Genomic DNA, 21358 nt, shown 5'->3' with positions numbered 1-21358 from the left:
AATAGTCTCTCTGCTGCCAGGAAGACTCTTTACATGTAAAGTTAAGGATGTATAGAAGTGCCTTCAATATCAGGGACTAAAACTTTCAATCCCTGGTTAATAGTCTTAATATTCACTTCAGTTAAAGCATTACTGTTGTGGTAAAGGTATTTTTTCATAACATTTACCATTTTACTTTCAATAGTAAATAGAATTTTATGACTATGTAATTTGATACTCCAACAAATCAATGTAAAAAACCATGGAAGCAGAATCTTAATTTAAAAGCATAGGTTACATAGAACCACTGAGTACTACCTCTTTTGAGCCCCCCTTTTTCCCCCTTAGCAGCGGGTAACCAGGTTTTTTTCCTTTTTTTTTTTTTCCTCTTCTTCTTCTTCTCTCTCTTCTTGCTGCAGTTCAGATATAGCCAAGGCCACGCAGCTGGCATAATCGCTGGTACGAAGTGGGAGGCTCTGGCAAACTCCTTGGTTACAGTGAGCTGAGTTTTATACACAGTTCCAATTAGCTCAACAGTTGTTACATTCCTCAGCCCCATTTACCTTTCACAGTTTACAGATGTCAAAACACAGTATATTAAGTATCAATGCATTATTCCATTTTCCCAGACTCCAAATCAGTTCATATTGTAGCTACTTTTCAATACAACCTCATACAATACCAAGTTCATCATAGTATTTTTTTCTCTCTCTCTCTTTTTTCTTTTTTTTTTTGCAAAGCAGATTTAACAATTTAAATTCTTTTCTATTCTCAAAATTACTAGCTAACAATATAAGCAATTACTCTAATGTGCAAGGATGCATCCTAAGGGGGAGCAAGGTGGAATTTTAGCAGTGGAACCGGTTCCCATTTTGTAATTATCTCCCCAAACAAAATTATTTTGGTACCAAATAGAAATATGCAAATTAAAATACTGAGCTCAGATATGAAAACCAAATACCAAGTTCAATTATGCAGATAGATCACAGTTACACTAATTTAAGACAATCTCTCAATTTTTGCATTGCACCTTTGAACTGCTTACTGCTCAGCCAGGCAGAGGTACCGCTGGGTCTCCCTGACAAAACAGGTCAGTGTGCACTGGAGCCCAACCGGCACCCGCCCCCCCGCCGCCGCAGCAAGCTGGACCGGGCAAGGCTTTTATTAGTGTCTCATCTGGTGCGCTACAACTGTTATCCCAAAACCAGGATAACATGCTAGAAAGAAAAATAACAGCTACTACACACAAAAACTTTACCATCACATTCATGCAGTAAAGAGCTAAATTACTCATGATCTTCTGTAATATCACAAAACGAACTTCTTGAGTCAGCGGATTCTCATGATTTAACAGACTGTGAACTTATCGTACCATATAACAAAGACCTACCAAAATTGCAACATGCTTAAACAGATATACACAAAGAAAACAGGTTAATAAGGAAAGCATCTTGCAGAATTTAACATGTTTTCTGACCTGTGTGTTATCAGTCAATTCTCCCCCAGCTTGCTGAAGTTCAAATCGCCCCGCCTGTAAAACTGCCTGAAAAGATTTAATGATTTCTTGTCAGAGTGCTTTCCTATGTTTTAAAACACCTCCCAATGCTGATTTTTTAGGAATACAACTGAAAACAGTCATTCCTGACCCCATCTTGCAAGTAAAAACCTTGAGAAGAGGGAGGGAGGAGGGGGAAGCACAGGGCTGCTTGCAGCGTGAGTGGGAAAAGTGGGGAGAAAGTCTTACGGTGTACTTATACCACAAAGAAACAATTCTAACAACAACCAGTGAAACAATTAACTCACATTCCTGACAAGCTGCTTGATTTTCAGAGGGGCAATACACAGAAGCACGTAATATGTACTGTAAAATCCACAAATGACATGCTGATAGCAAACATTCGCATTCTCTACTGCTAATTTCAACACCAGTGCTTCCTTAACTTCTAAGTTTTCAACCTGCTTATTGATGGTCTCTTGAAGATGGTCAATAAATAGCATGTAATTCTCATTGAGACCCTGATTAACAGTTGCAAATGATTTGGCTGCTTTGTTGGTTTCAGGCACCTCTCTCATAGCTTGATATTACTGACTGTTGGATTCACTCGCTAATAGCTGATCTAATCTTTCACACAGTTCTTTTGCCCAGTTCTTATCCGGCGACTCCTTCTGCTCTCTCGTGGAAGTTGGAGGGTTAAAAGATGCTAAAGGCAGATACAAATTGGTAAAAGGACTGATAGTACACTTGTTTACGACCTTAGCGTTCTCAGCTTTCACAGGTTCCTTGGGCAAGTTGTCTGACTCCAGTTCTTTGGACTTGCTGTTCTCATCAGGGTTGGGCAACGGTACAGGAGGACACCCGCTCGGCATTTTTCCTCCCCCCGCCCTGGACTGCTGAGCTATCGGGGGTGCCGAAAGCACAGCAGGGGATGGAATAGGGAGGGTATCAAAGACACGAACCGGGTAAACTTCACAGCAACTTTCAGGATTCTTATTAGGCCGCAACGCTACAAAAACTCCAGCAGCAGCAGACCATTCAGCCTTAAAATCTTTTATAAGCTTCCATGTAGTTACTGATGATTTAGCTTCTTTATCATCTCCATTGCTGACCTTATTCCATAATTTCTGCCCTTTATCGTCCCAAAGTTAACGTTTAAAAGCCTTGTCCGTTTCTCCCAAATTAACAGTCTACGAATGTTACTTTCTTCCTATTTAAGTCCTTTCACTGAGAGAATATGCAGGAGGAGCTTAACTACGGTTTGTTCTTCAGAAAATATGTTCTGCTCCATAACTTCACTCTTCCTAATGCAACTAACCCCGACAGCTGCTTGATACAATCTACACCCCGCTTTTCTAAAAAGCGCTGTAATAAATCTAGGGCTACCTCGAGATCCATGTCGCCGGCACTTCAACTTTTTCCAATTTCCCGTTTTCCCGTTATCCTCGTTGCAGCCTTTCCAATAACCCCCGCAGACGATGGACCCCTCTCGGATGGTCCAGGCTTTGGAATGACACGCCGCGTCGAACAGCATTCGGTCGATCTTTGCCCCCCGGTTCGCTGCTAACCGGTGCTTTTCTGCATCCGCCGCTCTGAGTGGAAACTTCAGGTCCCCGTTCGGGCGCCACTTTTGAGTGGCGGAGGAACACGCAGGTCGACTCAATATGAGTGATAAAGCATAGTTCGATTTATTAGCCCGAATAGCATATACTTATACAGTTCACGATAATTATGCATACCTGTCACCTACTAATTGGCTTAAGCTCTAACAATCACATTTGCATGGTCCTCCTACTTGCAGCTGCTAGCTATGCTTATTCTACATTCTTGTGCTGTTGAAAGCTGTTTGTGAAACTCTGCCAAGGTCTCAGTGACCTTGCTGATTTTACTGAAACAGTCAGCGGTTCCCACCGCGGCCTAGTCTTGCTGCTTATGCTAAGACCTTCAGAACAGGCTCTGCTTGTACAACTGCTCTGCAGACCCATGTCCCTTATTTTTAAGCCATTCTCCAACAACCTCTTATTAAACATTTTTCTCGAGATGTCTGGAGTTTTTTATTGACAATACCTAGAATTCATAACCTAATCTACATAGAAGAAAAAAAAACATTTAGTACAGGGGATGGAAACAACAACCCCTCAAACCCAGCATGCCTATTCAGCCATATGGTGTAGATGCACATCCCTCCATTAGTTTGGCCCAGAAGTGCTGAAGTCAATAGGAATTCTGTGAATCATTTCGGTGGAAACAGATCCTGTGATAACATGGACCTCTGAAAGCCAGGAGACAATCCTTCCTGTATGAGTAAATACATAACACTGACATAAGCATAAAGTGCAAAGAATGAAAAGATGTTTGATTATAACCAAGCTCCTTCAAAATGGGAAACAGAAAACATCTTCCAGCTTCTTGCACATTTCCTTTTCTAGTCAGAGAATGTCTCTTTTTTGAAGAAATCTGTCCAAATATTTCTCATGCTAGCACTTCCTATGGCTGAATAGATTGTATTAAGTTGTTTTAAAAATGTGATATTTTGAAAAGAGAAGTCAGATTTGAAAAATGCAAACATGACTGATTTCAAAAGATTTCACTTGTCTGCAAATCTATTAAGCAATATGTTTTTGTCATGTAAAATGTTATCAAAATCAAGTAGAAATGATGTGTTCCCAATCTTGAATTCTCTGGGAATTCCTCAGTTGACCATTTTTCCAGTCCAGTTCCTGACATCAGCTGATAGGAGCCAGCTTGGTGGGTCCTGATTAAGCGAAATCATCGAGGTACAGAGAAGCCTTTATTTTGTTGGTTTGGGTTTGTTTTGTTTTGGTTTGGTTTTTTCTCTGAATTGAGCACTTTTGTTCTCAAGAGACCCGGAAGCTCCCAGCAGCCCTTGCGAGAGCACCTTATGTGGAGTGGGCGTTACCACGGTGAGGGCAATTGTAGGTAGGTAGGGTCTTGCGTTCGGAAGATCTCGCGCTGTACAGGAAGATAGTGGCCCCTCCCCTGATAGGTGTAGTGTTTCGTATGTTACCTGAGCAGGCGGAAGTGACGTCGTAAAACTCAAGGTATATATTGCTTCATTACCTACCAATAAACGCCATTTGCCGTCCACCACATTGGTGTCTGCAAGCTGATGGACCGAGCAACCCGAGCGTGGTTGCCGTGCCGTTCCTGAACCAGGACGCCATTGTTACGGGGTGAACCGTAACAAATTGGTGCCGAAACCCGGGAAAGTCTCCTGAGTTCGTGTGGACGGTGGTCGAGGAGCTGGTCTACTTCGACGGGGAGGACGCTCCCATAGCCACTAGGAAAATGGAGGCCCTAGTGAAGGTAATATCGCAATTACGTAAGCAATGGGGTATAGACTGTAAAACTAAAGATTTTACCCTTGCAGTTGCAAGGCTTTTGAAAATTGGGGTGATTGAGCAGCCGGTGGATATTCTCCACCCGGAGGGGTGGGATAAGTGCACTAAAGCACTGGCCGAGGAGACTATGTCCTCGGGTTGTGCGAAAAGCCTGAAGTCTTGGGGGAAAGTCGTGCAAGCCTTGCAAAAAGCTATCCGAGCACAAGAAACTTGGAAAGCGGCTAAGGCTTGTTTAATGGTCACCCCACAATTGGGAGTCGGGGCTACCACGCAGACCCCGCACCCCTCAGATAATGACGATCCTGTTGAGTCTAAGAATCTGCGAGAGGGCGACCCCCCTCCTCCACCCCCGAACCCTGATCCACTCACGGAGGAGCAGGAGCGAGCTGAATTCAAAGATCAGCGGGAGGACGACTCCTCCCCCTACTCCTCTGACTCCGTTTCATTCGCAGACGCGCGGGAGCGAGCTAAAGCTTTCTGGGGCGGGCTAGCCGAGGCGGCTCGCGCCGCTGGGAAAACGGAGTCCGAGGGTGTCTGGGCTCGACTTCCCCCATGCGCTCCAAGATGGCCCCCAGGGAAAAGCCGAGGGGCGGGGGGAAGATGCCTCTGGCGGGAAAGGAGAGATAGTGATGGATCAGGAGAACAATAGAGCGGGGGATCGGGGGGGAGGTGGAGGCGGGGGCGAGGGGTGGAGAGCTGATGTGGGCGTCCATCTGGGGCGGTGCTGCGCTTGGGGGGGACTCCTCCCCAAGCGGGAGGTGGGGTGAGCCAAGGGGGCGGGAACGGCCCGCCCACAGGCGTAACGAGCGGGGCTGGAGCCGAGAGCATCCCGCCCGCAAGGGTAGTGGGCGGGGCCGGAACTCGAGTAAAAGGCTCCGGAACCCGGAAGTGACCAGCGACTCAAGTTCCAGTTCCGGATCGGATACGGAAGTAACTGACCGCTCGAGTTCCGACTCCGACTCAGTTACCGATTCAAATTCGGAGGGGGATGCAGGATCAAACAGAGTTAAAAGCAAAAATATCCGCACCCGAAATAAAGCGGAATCGCGAGGGGAAGAAATTCCTCTCACGGATTGGAGAAAAATTAAGATCGCGTGTGCCGATTGGGCTCCATCGGCCGCGCTGGCGTTCCCGGTCCGGGTGACGGACGGGGGACAGAGGGTTCACACACCGATAAACCCTAAGGATGTGCAAGGGATTGTTAAAGCCATCGCGGACAAAGGGATTAATTCAGCCATGGTCTCCACCCTCATAGATGGTGTTTTCGGGGGGGACGACATGCTCCCGTTTGATATAAAACAAACTTGCAGGCTGATCTTTGACGGGGCAGGGATGATTGTTTTTAAACAGGAGTGGGAGGATAACTGTGCGAGACAGCTGGCCCAGGTGGCTGGGGCGGATCACCCACTGCATGGCTCCAGCCTGCAGCGGCTCATGGGCACGGACCCAGCAATGATCACCCCCCAGGCACAGGCACAGGGCCTGCGGGCCCATGAAGTTATGACAACCACTCGTGCAGCCAGAGAAGCCATTCGCACAGCCTCCAGAGTCATTGCCAAACCATCCCCCTGGTCAACAATAAAACAAAGCGAGAGTGAGAGCTTCACGCAATTCGTAGATCGTCTCCAGGCAGCGGTCGACTCTTCGCCACTGCCCGTGGAGGCAAAAGGCCCAGTTGTGGCAGAATGCCTACGCCAGCAGTGTAATTCGGCAACTAAAGAAATCTTGCGGTCACTGCCAGCGGGGTCCAGCATTGCAGACATGATTAAGCATGTCTCAAAAGAAGAGCATTTGGCCCCAATCCAGGCAGCTGTTCGCACCGCAATAGCTAGCGTGATGGCATGTATTAAGTGTGGCCAAGCAGGCCATGTCACATCAAATTGTCCTCAGTATGGGGGTCCATCAGTCTCGTTCCCTTCACTTCAAAACCGACCCAAAGGGCCGTGTTGGGCCTGTGGAAAGAAAGGGCACTTCGCTAGGCAATGCAGGTCAAAACACCAGGGAAATGGGTCGGGGAGGGGGCAATTGGGCCGCACACAGCCCTCTCCCACTTGGGACATGCGGCGGTCCAATTATGCCAACCCTGGGTGGAATACAGTGCTTCCAAACCCGGTGCTTCCGAATACAGTGCTTCCAAACTCGGTGCTTCCGAAACCAGTGCTTCCGAACCCGGTGCTCCAGAACCCTCCACCCCCTCGAGAGGCAACCAATTTTATATCCCAACCAACGGTTCAGCCGAACCTACCCTCATCTCAGGGACAGCAAGTTCCACCCTCGGGGGGCGAGACCCCTGGGTGGCACTGGCCGTGAGGTGTGATAACCCACCAGTGGTGTGGGGGATCTGTTCCCTTTATAATACCTCAAATAGCATCACCATCAGCGTCCCCTTTTTGATTGATACCGGAGCAGATGTTACAGTTATCCTTGAGACGAACTGGCCCCCATGTTGGGAACTTGAGGATGCCCCCATGGTGGGTGGAGTAGGGGGACTAACCCGAGCTCGGAAGAGCGTTCGATTGATCGCCATCACGCTAAACACTGAAAAGGGACCAGAGAAAACAATTACTCTCTTCCCCTATGTCATGTCAGGAGTCCCTCCTCTGTTGGGAAGGGATGCTTTAGCTCTCCTAAAAGCCAGGGTGACAAATTTACCGTAAGGGCCACTGCCGCACACCCACTCCCGCCGATCAAACTGACGTGGAAATCGCCCAACCCAGTGTGGGTCGAGCAGTGGCCCCTGTTGAAGCCTCGAATGGATGCTCTTCTCGAGCTTGTCGACCGCGAACTACAACGAGGTCATATAGAGCCTTCTACTAGCCCATGGAACACTCCAGTTTTCGTCATACCCAAGCGAACCGGTGAAGGGTTTCGTCTCCTACATGATCTGCGTGAGGTAAACAAGACAATTCAACCAATGGGTCCTGTTCAGACTTTGTTGCCTATGAACTCTATGATACCAGAAGGGCAACCTTGCGCCGTCCTTTATATTAAAGACTGTTTTTTCTTGATACCTCTACATGATGAAGACAAGGAGCGGTTTGCTTTTTCCGTTGTATTTCCAAATAGCCAACGTCCTAACTTACGCTTCCAGTGGAAAGTGCTGCCTCAAGGAATGATCAACTCGCCTACCATCTGCCAGATCACGGTGGATCGGGCACTGGCACCAGTCCGACGCAGTGACCTGACCGCGACTATCATTCAATACATGGACGACATTCTGATCGCTGCACCGTCAGGTAGTCAGGTGGACCAGCTAGTGCTAACGGTCTCGGAGACTCTGAAGACAAACGGATTCGAAATCGCGAGTGCTAAAATTAAAAAAGGACCCTGTGTAAGTTTCTTGGGAGTGGGGATCACAGGCTCTTACATAACCCCTCCTCAGATAAAAATCCGTCGGGACATCAAAACACTCCATGACGCGCAACAACTAGTGGGATCCTTACAATGGCTCCGCAATATCGTCCTGATTCCTCCCGAGATCATGACTCCCCTGTACGACCTTTTAAAAGGAAAAAACCCATGGGAGCAGAAGACTCTGTCGACAGAAGCAATGAACTCTCGATTTTATCGAACAACAAGTATCATCAAGCACACTGGCCAGGTGGAACCCGAAAGAACCACTTGATCTGTATGTATACTTCACAGAAGGAGGGGGAGTAGGGGCATTAGCCCAGGGTCCCCAAGATAAAGGTCGGCCAATACAGTGGATAGTCCTGGGGAAACCGTCACGTGCATTCTCTCCAGGAGTTGAGTGCCTTGGTAACCTCACCATGAAAGGCCGAAAACTCGCTTTAAGATACCTAGGTATCGAACCTGCCACGATATACCTACCCTTTCGCAAACAGTCGCTAACGCAATCAGTAGCGATGTCAGAATCTCTGGCTATAGCCCTTGCCGGATTTCGCGGAGAAGTCCAGTACGCTATCAAGCCGCCTTGGGCTCAAATGCTGAAAATTGTCAACATCGACCTCCCACAGAAGATCTTGGACCGACCCCAGCAGGGACCAACAGTCTTCACAGACGCATCCTCAGCGACCTCAACTGCAGCAGCAGTGTGGCAATCAGGAGAAGAATGGCACTGCGTTAAAATGACCGATTGTGCGCTTTCAGTCCAGCAATTAGAAGCGACGGCTGTGGTACTGGCGTGCGGACTGTTCCCAATGGAACACCTCAACATAGTGACTGATTCATTGTTCGTAGCAAAACTTTGCATGGCCATGACGGGGCCCGGCGTGTCCACAACCACGGCTGCCCTAATGCTGGAAGAAGCACTTTTCTCCCGGAAAGGCACCATATCGGTCATCCACGTCAACAGCCACGACCCGATCAAAGGGTTTTACCAGATCGGTAACGATAAAGCAGATGTCGCTGCAAAAGGGGTATGGACACTGAGAGATGCCCGTCAGCTACACGAGTCCCTCCACATTGGAGCCAAAGCGCTAGTTAAGAGATGTGGGGTTTCAACCGCCGACGCAAAACACATAGTAGCTACGTGTCCCCACTGTCAAAAGGCGCTACTGTGGTCCAGTGGAGTCAACCCCAGAGGTCTTAAAGCTTCCGAGGTGTGGCAGACGGACTTCACACTCTGTCAGTTGCTGAGACCTCGAGCGTGGCTAGCGGTAACCGTAGACACATATAGCGGGGTAATCATAGCCACACAACACTCTAAGACTGACTCCAAAGCAACCATCCAACATTGGCTGACGGCCATGGCATGGCTTGGTGTCCCTAATCAGATCAAAACGGATAATGGTCCGAATTTTGTGTCCAAATCAACCCAGGCATTCGTTCAGAAATGGGGTATTACGCTAATACACGGTATCCCATATAATAGCACAGGTCGAGCTATAGTCGAGCGAGCAAATCAAACCCTGAAATCCAAGCTGGAAGTCTTGGCAAAAACAGAAGGTTTTACCTCCACCATTCCCTCAGGAGACCAGGCACGTTTGCTAGCGACTGCCTTGCTAGCACTGAATCAATTCCCTAGGGGAGAGGAGGTGAATAGTCCTGTCCAAAAACATTGGGCCACTCGAGCACTGGAAGAGGGTCCCCCAGTTGTAGTCAGAAATGAGCTGGGAGACTGGGAAAAAGGCTGGAAACTGGTTTTGACAGGACGAGGGTATGCGGCGGTCAAAAAAGATGGCAGGGTCAAATGGTGTCCGCTTAAGTCCATTAAACCAGAGCTTTAGAATAAAACTAATGAAAACTGTGAGTTTTTGTTTTCAGGAACGGAACATTGGCCGCCCTTGTAGCCTGTACGCCCCGGTGACAGACGATGTCAACAAATCAGCAAACGTCCTGTCTGAGCCTGAGAATTCTGCACAGGAAGAGTCCAGACAACAGCAAAGCAGCCTCCGTGGTGGGAAGCTGCGATGCCTTCATTTGATCTTGATTCTGGGGTTTATTGTTACAACGAGGAGGACTTTGTGCAGCTTTAGGAGAAGAATGTTGTGTATATGCAGATAACACAGGAGTTGTCAGAGACACAATGGCCAAACTTAGGGAGGGTCTAGAAAAAAGAAGAAGAGATAGGGAAGCCCAACAAGGATGGTTTGATTCATGGTTTAACCACTCGCCATGGTTAACAGCCCTGATATCCACCCTAGCAGGGCCGATCATAATGATCGTTCTGACACTGATTTTCGGGCCCTGCATTCTGAATAGGCTGATGTCGTTTGTTAAGAGCCGGCTAGAGCAAGTTAATATCCTTTTGCTTGAACGCCAGCAACTACTTTAAGAAAAGTATTTACTAATCTTATCCCTAGTTATCCCTACTAATACCTCATTATTAATATCTACCTCATAGTTTTCACCTGTTCACTGTGCCTTATATTTTATGTTATGAAGTCTACCTCGAAAGATTTTTTACACTGTATTACACTAAGAAGCATATATCTTTTTTAAGACTTTTGTATCTTAGCTAATTTAGTTGTGCATAAGGGGGGGGGAAATGTAGGTAGTTAGAGTCTTGCGTTCGGAAGATCTCGCGCTGTACGGGAAGATAGTGGCCCCTCCCCTGATAGGTGTAGTGTTTCGTATGTTACCTGAGCAGGCGGAAGTGACGTCGTAAAACTCAAGGTATATATTGCTTCATTACCTACCAATAAACGCCATTTGCCGTCCACCACATTGGTGTCTGCGAGCTGATGGACCGAGCAACCCAAGCATGGTTGCCGTGCCGTTCCTGAACCAGGACACCATTGTTACGGGGTGAACCATAACAGGCAATAACACCCCCGCCCCTGCCTTGAAAAAGCCTCTGAGAGGACAGCAATACATTGCTGCTTACCAGGCGGTAGGAGAGGCAACCAGTTTGTGACGCAGGTGAGTAGCACCCACACTGTGCTGCAGCAGTGGGTGTGGTAACTTGTGCACTAGGGTGCAGAGGTTGTCACTTTTTGCTTGTTAGACCCTCTCACCTATTGCCACTGTCCCAGACTGCTACTGACCATGGTCTAGTCCAGAAAGAGAGCTTGTCTCAAAAAGACTGTAGCAACTCAGACCAACTGCCTGCCCAGAACCGCGGCTGTTCAGGTGTCTGGCTGCAGGGAGTGCCAGAGCCTGCTGCTGCCAGGGAAGGGAGGGTAGCGTTCCACCTGTGTGAGGTGTCAGCAGGTGTAAGATCTGCTTAGCATGGTTGTGAAACTTAAGGAGGTGGAGACACTGAGGTCCATCAGGGAGTGTGAAAAGGAGATCAACTGGTGGAGTAACTCCCTGGCATGCCACTCAGAGAGGCTTCAGGGGAATACCCCCCAAAAGGTGATGGACCCCCTTCCCTGCTGGGTAGACAGGGAAGACCCGAGACAGCCCCTGCCCTGTTGCTGTCAGGCAGAGGTAGGGGAATGAAAAGATGACGAGGGTTGGAAGCAAGTTTCAGTTCGGTGCCGTGGGCAACCCCCCTCCCTACCTGCTTTGCTTCCCCAGGTGCCACTCCATAATAGGTTTGAGGCCCTGGATCCTGAAGAAGAGGTAGATGAGGATGTGGTGCAAGGCCTGCCTACAAGGTCACATAGAAAGAGGCAGTTGACTCCATGCCTCAAGATTGCCTCAGATAAGAAAGAAAGAAGGGTAATTGTAGTAGGCAATTCCCTTCTGAGAGGGATGGAGGGCCCAATATGCAGAGTTGACCCTCATCACAGGGAAGTTTGTAGTCTACCTGGAGTCCGGATCAGGGACATCACCAGGATGCTCCCCAACCTGGTGCACCCAACAGACTACTACCCAGTGCTGATCTTCCAGACAGATGGGGAGAAAGCTGCATCCTGCAGTCTGAGGGGAATGAAAAAAGTTTTCAAGGCCTTGGGACGGATGGTAAAAGAGTCTGGGGCTCAAGTGATTTTCTTTTCCCTTCTTCCATTTTTGGATGATGACATGGGATGGAAAAGTTCAGTTCGTAAACAACTGCCTACAAGACTGGTGCTACAGGCAGGGCTTTGGGTTCTTTGATAACGGCTGGTTTTACAAGACACCAGTTCAGACAGTGATATGTGAGAAAGGTTATTCTTGCAGGGGAAAAAGGATGCTGGGACAGGAAATAGCAGGGTTCATTTGGAGAGCTTTAAACTAGATTCGAAGGGGGATGGGGTTGTAGCTGGGCTTGCATCAATGGGGCATCACTCTAGAGTTGATGAAGACTGGGAGGCCTCCCACACCCCTTAGGGTGAAATCGGTGTGCTTGGCTTGCTCTCTGAAATGCCTGTACACCAATGCGTGCAGCATGGGGAATAAGCAGGAGGAGTTAGAAACCAGTGTTTGGGCAGGAGATTATGACCTGTGGCAATTACGGAGACATGGTGGGACAGCTCACATGACTGGAATGTGGTCATGGATGGCTATGTCCTTTTCAGGAAAGACAGGCCAGCCAGGCGTGATGGTGGAGTTGCTCTTTATGTGAGATAGCAACTACAGTGTATTGAGTATTGTCCAGGCACGGATGAGGAGCGAGTTGAGAGTCTATGGGTGAGAATTATGGGGCAGGCTGGCAGGGGTGATACTCTTGTGGGTGTCTATTACAGGCCACCAGATCAGGGTGAGGAAGTTGATGAGGTCTTCTACAGGCAGCTGAGAGCAGCCTCACAATCACAGGTCCTGGTTGTGGTGGGGGATTTTAACTTCCCTGATGTCTGCTGGACGGACTACTCAGCCAGCCAGCCACAGTCTAGGAGGTTCCTCCAGTACCTTGACGATAACTTTCTGTTGCAAATGGTGGAGGAGATGACTAGGAGAGGTGCATTGCTGGACCTCATCCTCACTAACAAGGACAGTCTGGTTGAAGCAGTAAAGGCTGAGGGCTGCCTTGATTGCAGCAACCATGAAATGGTGGAGTTAAGGATCTCATGCGGCAGGAACAAAATAGCAAGCAGAATTGCAACCCTGGACTTCAGCAAGGCAAACTTTGGCCTTTTCAAGCAATTGCTAGGGGAAATCCCATGGGCAAGGCTGCTTGAAGGTAAAGGGGCCCAAGATAGTTGGTTAGTTTTCAGGGACTGCTTCAGGAACGGCACAAGATCAGAGCATCCCGACATGTAGGAAGTCAAGGAAGGGAGCCAGGAGACCTGCGTGGTTAAACAGGGAGCTGCTGGGTATGCTCAAGTGGAAGAGGAGAGTTTACAGATCATGGAAGGGAGGGGCTGACCACTTGGCAAGAATATAAGGCTGTTGTCAGAGGATGTAGGGAGGCAACTAGGAAAGCTAAGGTCTCCTTAGAATTAAACCTGGCGAGAGGGGTCACGGACAACAGAAAGAGCTTTTTCAAATACGTGGCAGATAAAACTGACACCAGAGGCAATGTAGGCCCACTGATGAATGAGGTGGGTGCCCTGGTGACAGAACATAAAGAGAAGGCAGAGTTACTGAATGCCTTCTTTGTCTCTGTCTACTCTGCTGAAAGCTGTCCTGAGGAGTCCCGTACTCCTGAGGCCCCAGAGGAAGTCAGGAAAAGGAGAAGTCTGCCTTAGTTGATGAGGACTGGGTTAGGGAGCAATTAAGATCCATGGGTTCAGATGGGATGCACCCACGGGTGCTGAGGGAGCTGGCTGAGGTCATTGTTAGACCACTCTCCATCATCTTTGCCAAGTCTTGGGAAACGGGAGAGGTGCCTGAGGACTGGAGGAAAGCCAGTGTCACTCCAGTCTTCATAAAGGGCAAGAAGGAGGACCTGGGTAACTATAGACCAGTCGGCCTCACCTCCATCCCTGGGAAAGTGATGGAACAGCTTATCCTTGGTGCCATCTCAAGGCATATCAAGGGTAAGAGGGTCATTAGGGGCAGTCAGCGTGGCTTCACCAAGGGGAAGTCGTGTTTGACCAACCTCATAGCCTTTTATGAGGATGCAATGAGGTGGATAGATGATGGCAGAGCGGTAGTGAGGTTTACTGCGAACTGGCTGAAGGAAAGAAGCCAGAGAGTTGTGGTCAATGAGGCAGAGTCTAGTTGGAGGCCTGTGTCTAGTGGAGTCCCTCAAGGGTCAGTACTGGGACCAGTACTATTCAATATATTCATCAGTGATTTGGATGAGGGAATAGAGGGCGCTGTCAGCAAGTTTGCTGATGACACTAAACTAGGAGGAGTGGCTGACATGCCAGATGGCTGTGCTACCATCCAGCGAGACTTGGACAGGCTGAAGAGTTGGGTGGGGAAAACTTTAATGAAATATAACAAGGGCAAGTGTAGAGTCTTGCATCTGGGTAGGAACAACCCCAGGTTCCAGTATTAGTTGGGGAATGACCTATTAGAGAGCAGTGTAGGGAAAAGGGACCTGGGGGTCCTGGTGGACTTAAGGATGACCATGAGCCAGCACTGTGCCCTTGTGGCCAAGAAGGCCAGTGGTATCCTGGGGTGTATTAGAAGGGGGATGGTTAGTAAGTCCAGAGATGTTCTCCTTCCCCTCTACTCTGCCCTGGTGAGACCCCATCTGGAATATTGTGTCCAGTTCTGGGCCCCTCAGTTCAAGAAGGACAGGGAACTGCTGGAGAGAGTCCGGCGCAGGGCAACCAAGATGATTAAGGGAGTGGAGCACCTCCCTTATGAGGAAAGGCTGAGTGAGCTGAGTCTCTTTAGTTTGGAGGAGACTGAGAGGTGACCGTTTAATGTTTACAGATACATAAAGGGTGAGTGTCACGAGGATGGAGCCAGGCTCTTCTCGGTGACAACCAATGATAGGACAAGGGGTAATGGGTTCAAACTGGAACACAAGAGGTTCCACTTAAATTTGAGAATAAACTTTTTCTCAGTAAGGTTCTCAGAACACTGGAACAGGCTGCCCAGGGGGGGTGTGGAGTCTCCTACTCTGGAAACGTTCAAAACCCACCTGGACACCTTCCTGTGTAAACTCATGTAAGTGTTCTTGCTCTTGCAGGGGGATTGGACTAGATGATCTTTTGAGGTCCCTTCTGATCTCTAATATTCTGTGATATCTGCTATGTTGTTAAGACAATGAAAAGAGTGCAGTCCCAGCACAGAGCACATAAAAGAAACAGCCTTTGTTCTGAACTGCTCATGTCAGGAACCAGCAGTCAATTTCTCCTGAAGGAAGATGAAGACTAGACAAACATGAGATTTGCTACTGTATGGGATTTGCTACTCCAGCTAGATTCCTACAAGTTGATGGGGCCTGATGTGATTCATCCAAGGGTGCCTAAAGAGCTGACTGACATCATAGTTAGACTTCTCTCTGTGATTTTTCAATGCTCTTTGGAGTCTTGAGAGGTCCAGGAAGGCTGGAAGCTGGTAAACATTGTCCCAATGTACAAGAAGGGCAACAGGGATGACTCTGACAACTACAGGCTTTTCAGCCTCACTTCAGTGACTGGCAAAATCATGGAGATTGTTCTGTGAGGTATTGAAAAACATCTGAACGACAATGGTCATTGGTCCCAGCCAGCATGGGTTCATGAGGGGACAGTCTTGCTTGACCAACTTAATTTTGTTCTGTGATGAGGTTACCCATGTAGTTGACCAAGGGAAGCCTGTCAACGTGATTTTTTTGGATTTCAGTAAAGCCTTTGATACTGGCTCTCACAGTATCTTCCTGGACAAGATGGCCAGCATACAGCTGGGTAAGCACACAATGCAGTGGGTGAGCAATTGGCTGACAGGCCAGGCTCAAAGGGTTAGAGTAAATGGGGTTATGTTGACCTGACAACCAGTCACTAGTGGGGTTCCACAGGGATCCGTCTTAGGGCCAGTACTCTTCAATGTCTTCATAAATGACTTAGACACAGGACTTGAGGTAATACTTAGTAAGTCTGCTGCTGAGACAAAATTGGGAGGAGCTGTTGACACTCTCGAGGGCAGAGAGGCCCTGCAGAGGGATCTGGACAAATTGGAGAACTGAGCAATCACCAACCACATGAAGTTCAACAAGGGCAAGTGCCGGATTTTTACCTGGGACACAGCAACCCTGGTTGTACATACAATCTGGGGGACGAGATGCTGTAAAGCAGCTCCGCGGAGAAGGATCTGGGGGTTCCGGTCAACGGCAAGCTTAACATGAGCCAACCATGTGCCCTGGCAGCCAAGAGGGCCAACCGTGTCCTGGGATGCATCAAGCACAGTATTGCCAGATGCTCAAAGGATGTGATAGTTCTGCTCTCTCTGCATTGGTGTGGCCTCACCTGGAGCACTGTGTGCAGTTCTGGGTGCCTCAGTCAAAGAAAAGATATTAAGCTACTGGAGAGTGTCCAGAAGAGGGCTACAAAGTTGGTGAAGGGTTTGGAGGGGAAACCATATGAGGAGCAGCTGAAGTCACTTAGTTTCTTCAGCCTGGAGAAGAGGAGACTAGGGGGAGACCTCATCATGGTCTACAGCTTCCTCACAAGGGGAGGAGGAGGGGTAAGTGCCGAACTCTTCTCATTAGAGACCAATGACAGAACTTGAGGGAATTGCAAGATGTGCTATGGGAGGTTTAGATTGGACATTAGGAAAAGGTTCTTCACACAGAGGGTGGTGGAGCACAGGAACAGGCTCCCCAGGAAGGTAGTCATGGCCCCAAGCCTGACAGTATTCAAGGAGAGACTGGACAATGTCCTCAGACACATGGTGTGAACTGTGGAGATGTAATATGCAGGGACAGGAGTTGGACTTGATGATCGTTGTGGGTCCCTTCCAACTCAGGACATTCTATGTTTCTATGATTGAAGATAGCCAACTGCACTCATCATTTGGGGTCAAGGAGCCAGAGGAAAGTGTGAGTGATTACATAGGATTTGCTGCAGGAGAGTAGGAGGCGGGGAAACAAGATGCTAGAATCCTCTTAGCAGTCGTGTATAAAACTGAGCCTAAATATCAACTGGGTCTTCACACTACCTTCAGCTTTAAACCATGGTGAGCTTCACTGTAGTAGTACAGTACTGAGAATGTAGTATGTGCAGTTATGTCAGTGTAATTATTCTGTTGCATAAAGCCGTCATGTAGATACAGCATATAATACTAAAAGCTTTGAGGTAGGCAGGTCTTCCATAAGCCCAACAAAGAAACCACGCAAGAAGCGTTTGTGAAAAACAGTGAAGTAGAGGGAATACTGGAGATAAACAATAACCACTACATTTTTACTTGCCAACTTGTGGATGGGTTTCTATTAGATGTAGATTTGTTACTGAACTAGCCAGGCCCAAAGGAATTTCAAGGCCACCTTGGAAAGCTGAAAGCAGGATCTGCTGTGGAAGTAAAAGAGTTGAGCAGCTGCAAGGCAGCAACACGACGTAAATCAACAGACCTATCAGCAGTGAGACTGAGGTGTGTGGACAGATCGTGAACATAGATGATATCCAATCAGTTAATGCATACTTGGAGCGTGGACGCGTGATCAGGAAATAACTGCATATATAAAGAGGTTTGTTTCTGTAGTAAATCGGCTTTGTGTAATTCACATTGAATCGGAATGCTGAGTCCTTTATTTGCTCCAACAGATGATGACCCTGATGTGATACTCTGAATGGCGTCTCAGTAGGATTGGGGAAAAGCCTGGAATGGCCCGGCATGAGGCGGTTGAGCTGGACTGAAGACTGGATGGAGGTGTACAGATGCCCCAGGGATAGTTTCGTTGACAGATCACCAGAAAAGGTGAGTGGCTGGGGGCAGGAGGAGGGAAGAGTGAAGTTATGGGGCAAAACGTATCCTCTAAAGAACAAGCCGTAGTTAAGCTCCTCCTGCATGTTCTCTCAGAGAGGACTTAAATATAAAGAAAGTAATATACGTAGATTGTCAGTTTGGTGTAGAACTAACGGCTACCTGGGAGAAACCAATAAGGCTTTTAAACGTGAACTTTGGGACGATATAGGGCAGAAATTATGGGATAAGGTCAGCAATGGAGATAAAGAAGCTAAATCATTAGTTACTACATGAAAGCTTATAATTACTACCTTAAAAGATTTTAAGGCTGAACGATCTGCTGCTGCTGAAATTTTTGCAGCGTTGCAGCCTGATAAGAAACTTGAAAATGTCTGTGAAGCTTACCCAGTTAGTGTCTTTGATACCCCCCCTACTCCATCCCCTGCAGTGCCTTGGGTGCCCCCGATGGCTCAGCAGTCCAGGGCAGAGGGAGGAAAAATGCTGACTAATGATTCTCCAGCACTGTTCCAGTCCGCGTTATCTGATGACTCGGATGAAGATGAGGTTTTGCAGCATTTTCTTGAAAAGTTAAAAGGAAAAAAGAGTATGTGTATGTGTTGCCCCGGGATCAGATAAAACCATGAAAGACTCAACCAAAATTAGACCTATGCATTGTAACAGCTATGGATCATTTAGGACGGAACAATGGGGATTCGTTGAAAGAGGCAGGTATCCTCTAGCTCTTGGAAGAGATACTAATTGGCACACCACAATTACAGGAGTGATTAGTTTCTGAAATCCTGAGGTAGTCAATAGACCTTGCATGTCAAACTATGATAAAGGTGCCTGAAACCAACAAAGCAGCTACATTATTTACAACTATTAATCAGGGTCCCAATGAGAATTACATATAATTTATTGACCATTTTCAAGAGGCCATCAATAAGCAGGTTGAAAACTTAGAAGCTAAGGAAGCGCTGGTGTTGAAATTAGCAGCAGAGAATGCTAATGTTTGCTATCAACATGTTATCTGCGAGATTTACAGTACATATTACGTGCTTCTGTGTATTGCCTCTCTGAAAGTCAAGCAGCTTGTCAGGAATGTGAGTTAATTGTTTTACTGGTTGTTGTTGTAGTTGTTTCTTTATGATATTGTTCATGTGGGTGCACTGTGGGCCTTCTCCCCACTTTTCCCACTCATGCTGCAAGCAGCCCTGTGCTTCCCCCCGCTCCCTCCCTCTTCTCAAGGTTTTTACTTACAAGATGGGGTCAGAAATGACTGTTTTCAGTGTTGTTCCTAAGAAATCGATATTGGGAGGTGTTTTAGAACATAGGAAAGCACTCAGAAGTATGAGGAAGGAAGATGTTGTTAAATATTGAAATCAGTGTTGGCTGCTGTGTCAGATGAATGGGAATAGTGGCTGACGGATAGAACCTTGAAGTATAATACTTTGTTGCAATTAATGTTTTTAAGGCAAGAAGAGCAGGACAAAATAAATCACTACAAGAGATCATTAGATCATTACAGACAGTTTTGAGGCGCAGAAATGACCTTACAACCCTTGAGGTTATAAGGAAGGTATGTATTTATTTATGACGCCAGACACACGGGGAATCATTTCACCTAATACGTGTGTAAAATTACAGTAGCTGTGAGCTTGGTTAAATGCAGTAAAGTGTTACATATTCATGAAAGTTTTAGGAATGCCTATACATATTCATAACCTGTCCCCAAGAAGGCGGTTCTTATTACAATGAGTTCTGGGAGACCATTTCCATAGTCTACACTTCCGGCTCCTCCTGGTTGCAGCTGCGCGGTGATCATGAACCCAGATCCTCTTTGTCTGTACACGTTCACCTTTGGTCCAGTGTGATGAGTTGGTTAGGTCTCAGACTGCTGATTTGGTTAAAACTGACGTATCTCCTGTCCTGTGCCCAAGTTTCTGTTATCTAGTTCACCCAAGGATGCACCCAAGGATTATTATCTTTGCAAGGCGTTAGTGAACTCCTGTTTCTTGTACAATAAGTTACACAGAGTTAAGCAAAGCTAAGCAATAATGATGTGGGTTAAAGGGTTAGCTTTAGTGATGTGGGGTAGGGTTAGTTCTTTAAGTGTTAATTAGTTAATTGTTAATTCCCTGTATCAATCCCCCCTTTTCTAAGAGGTTAGTAAATTATTTTAGTAATGTGATGATTCTTTATCTATGTTTTCTTTGGCCACAGGTAAGAAGACTACTTCCACCTGAGAAAACCCATCTCTATCCTTAAACAGTTTTTTTAATGTTAATGCAAGAGTCAGGCTCCCGGTGTTTGTCTGCTGCGCTGTTGAGCTCTTTTGGGGCAGCTGACAACCATATGGTTGGTGCTCCGGCAGAAACGGCATCTTCTGGACTGCGATGGGAGCTGGCATTCTTGGGCGTGGTGACCCCACTCACTGCAGCTGTAGCATTTGTCTTCTCTTTTGGGTTTCTTCTTGCTGAGGTACTAAGTGCCACCCAGGCCAACCACCCAGAAGGACCAAAGGGACCAAAAGGTTACCCAGAAGGTCCAGAAGGACCAAAACATCTCAAGGTGGACATAACCTAATTTCTTTGATAGAAATTAGGTTAATTACTATAAATTTAAAGCTCTCTCCTGCAGAAGTGGGCAATGTAATATATATATACTCTGATTGTTTTGATTTCAAAGCACCAATTTAAAGCGTCCCCCCATGGTTTTATTCAGATCTTGCTCATGCCAATTTTAGTCCCACCCATGTGCTAAGGTTATGACTGTAAGAAACACCATTTTCCAGGTTGTGCCTGGGTTACCCTTCATGGTGCTTTACAGGCTTTCTTCACTCTAGAATGATGGATCCAGGCATTCCATTCTTTAATCTTGATAGCAGTGAAGGATGTCAGGAGGACTTGAAATGGACCTTCCTATTGTGGTTCCAAAGTCTTTTTTTGCAAGAGACTTCACATATACATAATCTCCCAACTGGATGTTATGTATTGGCCCATCCAGACCCCTACTCTGAGTTCCAAACACGGTTCCCAGTTTTGTTAAGTTGTTTACCCAATACTACCATGTAAGAAGTCATAATTTCATGCCCTTCTTGTGCAGACATCCCCTTCTGCACACTACAGGGTATCCCATAAAGGATTTCAAAATGATTTAACCCTTCCTTTGCCCTTGGCCTTGTTCATATGCAAGAGGGCCAAAGGCCAAGACTGAGCCCCAATTTTACAATTTGTTGTTTAATTAGATGATTCATTTCATTTTTTTTTTTTTTATCCTGGCCACTGGATTAAGAATGATAAGGGGTATGTAGTTGCCAGTCTATTCCCAAGTGCTGACTGATTTGCTGTACAACTTTTGAAATAAAATGTGGCCCTTTATCAGAGGATATATCAGCTGGAACACCAAACCTTGGTATTATTTCTTGTACTAATGTTTTAGTTACCTCCCAAGCTTTTCCTGTTCTGGTAGG

At 47.1% G+C, this 21358-nt stretch overlaps 2 long non-coding RNA genes across 2 annotated transcripts; one reads left to right on the top strand and one right to left on the bottom strand.

The window, feature by feature from the left end:
• Positions 1-337: 337 nt before the first annotated feature.
• LOC139826345 (uncharacterized) lies at positions 338-5465 on the bottom strand. The gene is made up of 2 exons (XR_011736283.1): positions 5206-5465; positions 338-4792 (listed from the first exon to the last, which is right to left on the bottom strand). It is a non-coding gene; the product is annotated as an uncharacterized lncRNA (long non-coding RNA).
• Positions 4684-20379, top strand: LOC136114619 (uncharacterized). The gene is made up of 4 exons (XR_010653108.1): positions 4684-4801; positions 17745-17898; positions 19361-19465; positions 20110-20379. It is a non-coding gene; the product is annotated as an uncharacterized lncRNA (long non-coding RNA).
• The last annotated feature ends 979 nt before the right edge of the window (positions 20380-21358 follow it).

This window comes from Patagioenas fasciata, chromosome W (assembly GCF_037038585.1).
Source record: "Patagioenas fasciata isolate bPatFas1 chromosome W, bPatFas1.hap1, whole genome shotgun sequence".
Taxonomy (NCBI): Eukaryota; Metazoa; Chordata; class Aves; order Columbiformes; family Columbidae; genus Patagioenas; species Patagioenas fasciata.
The sequence above is the reverse complement of the archived record's forward strand: the minus strand, read 5'-3'. Positions and strand labels throughout refer to the sequence as shown.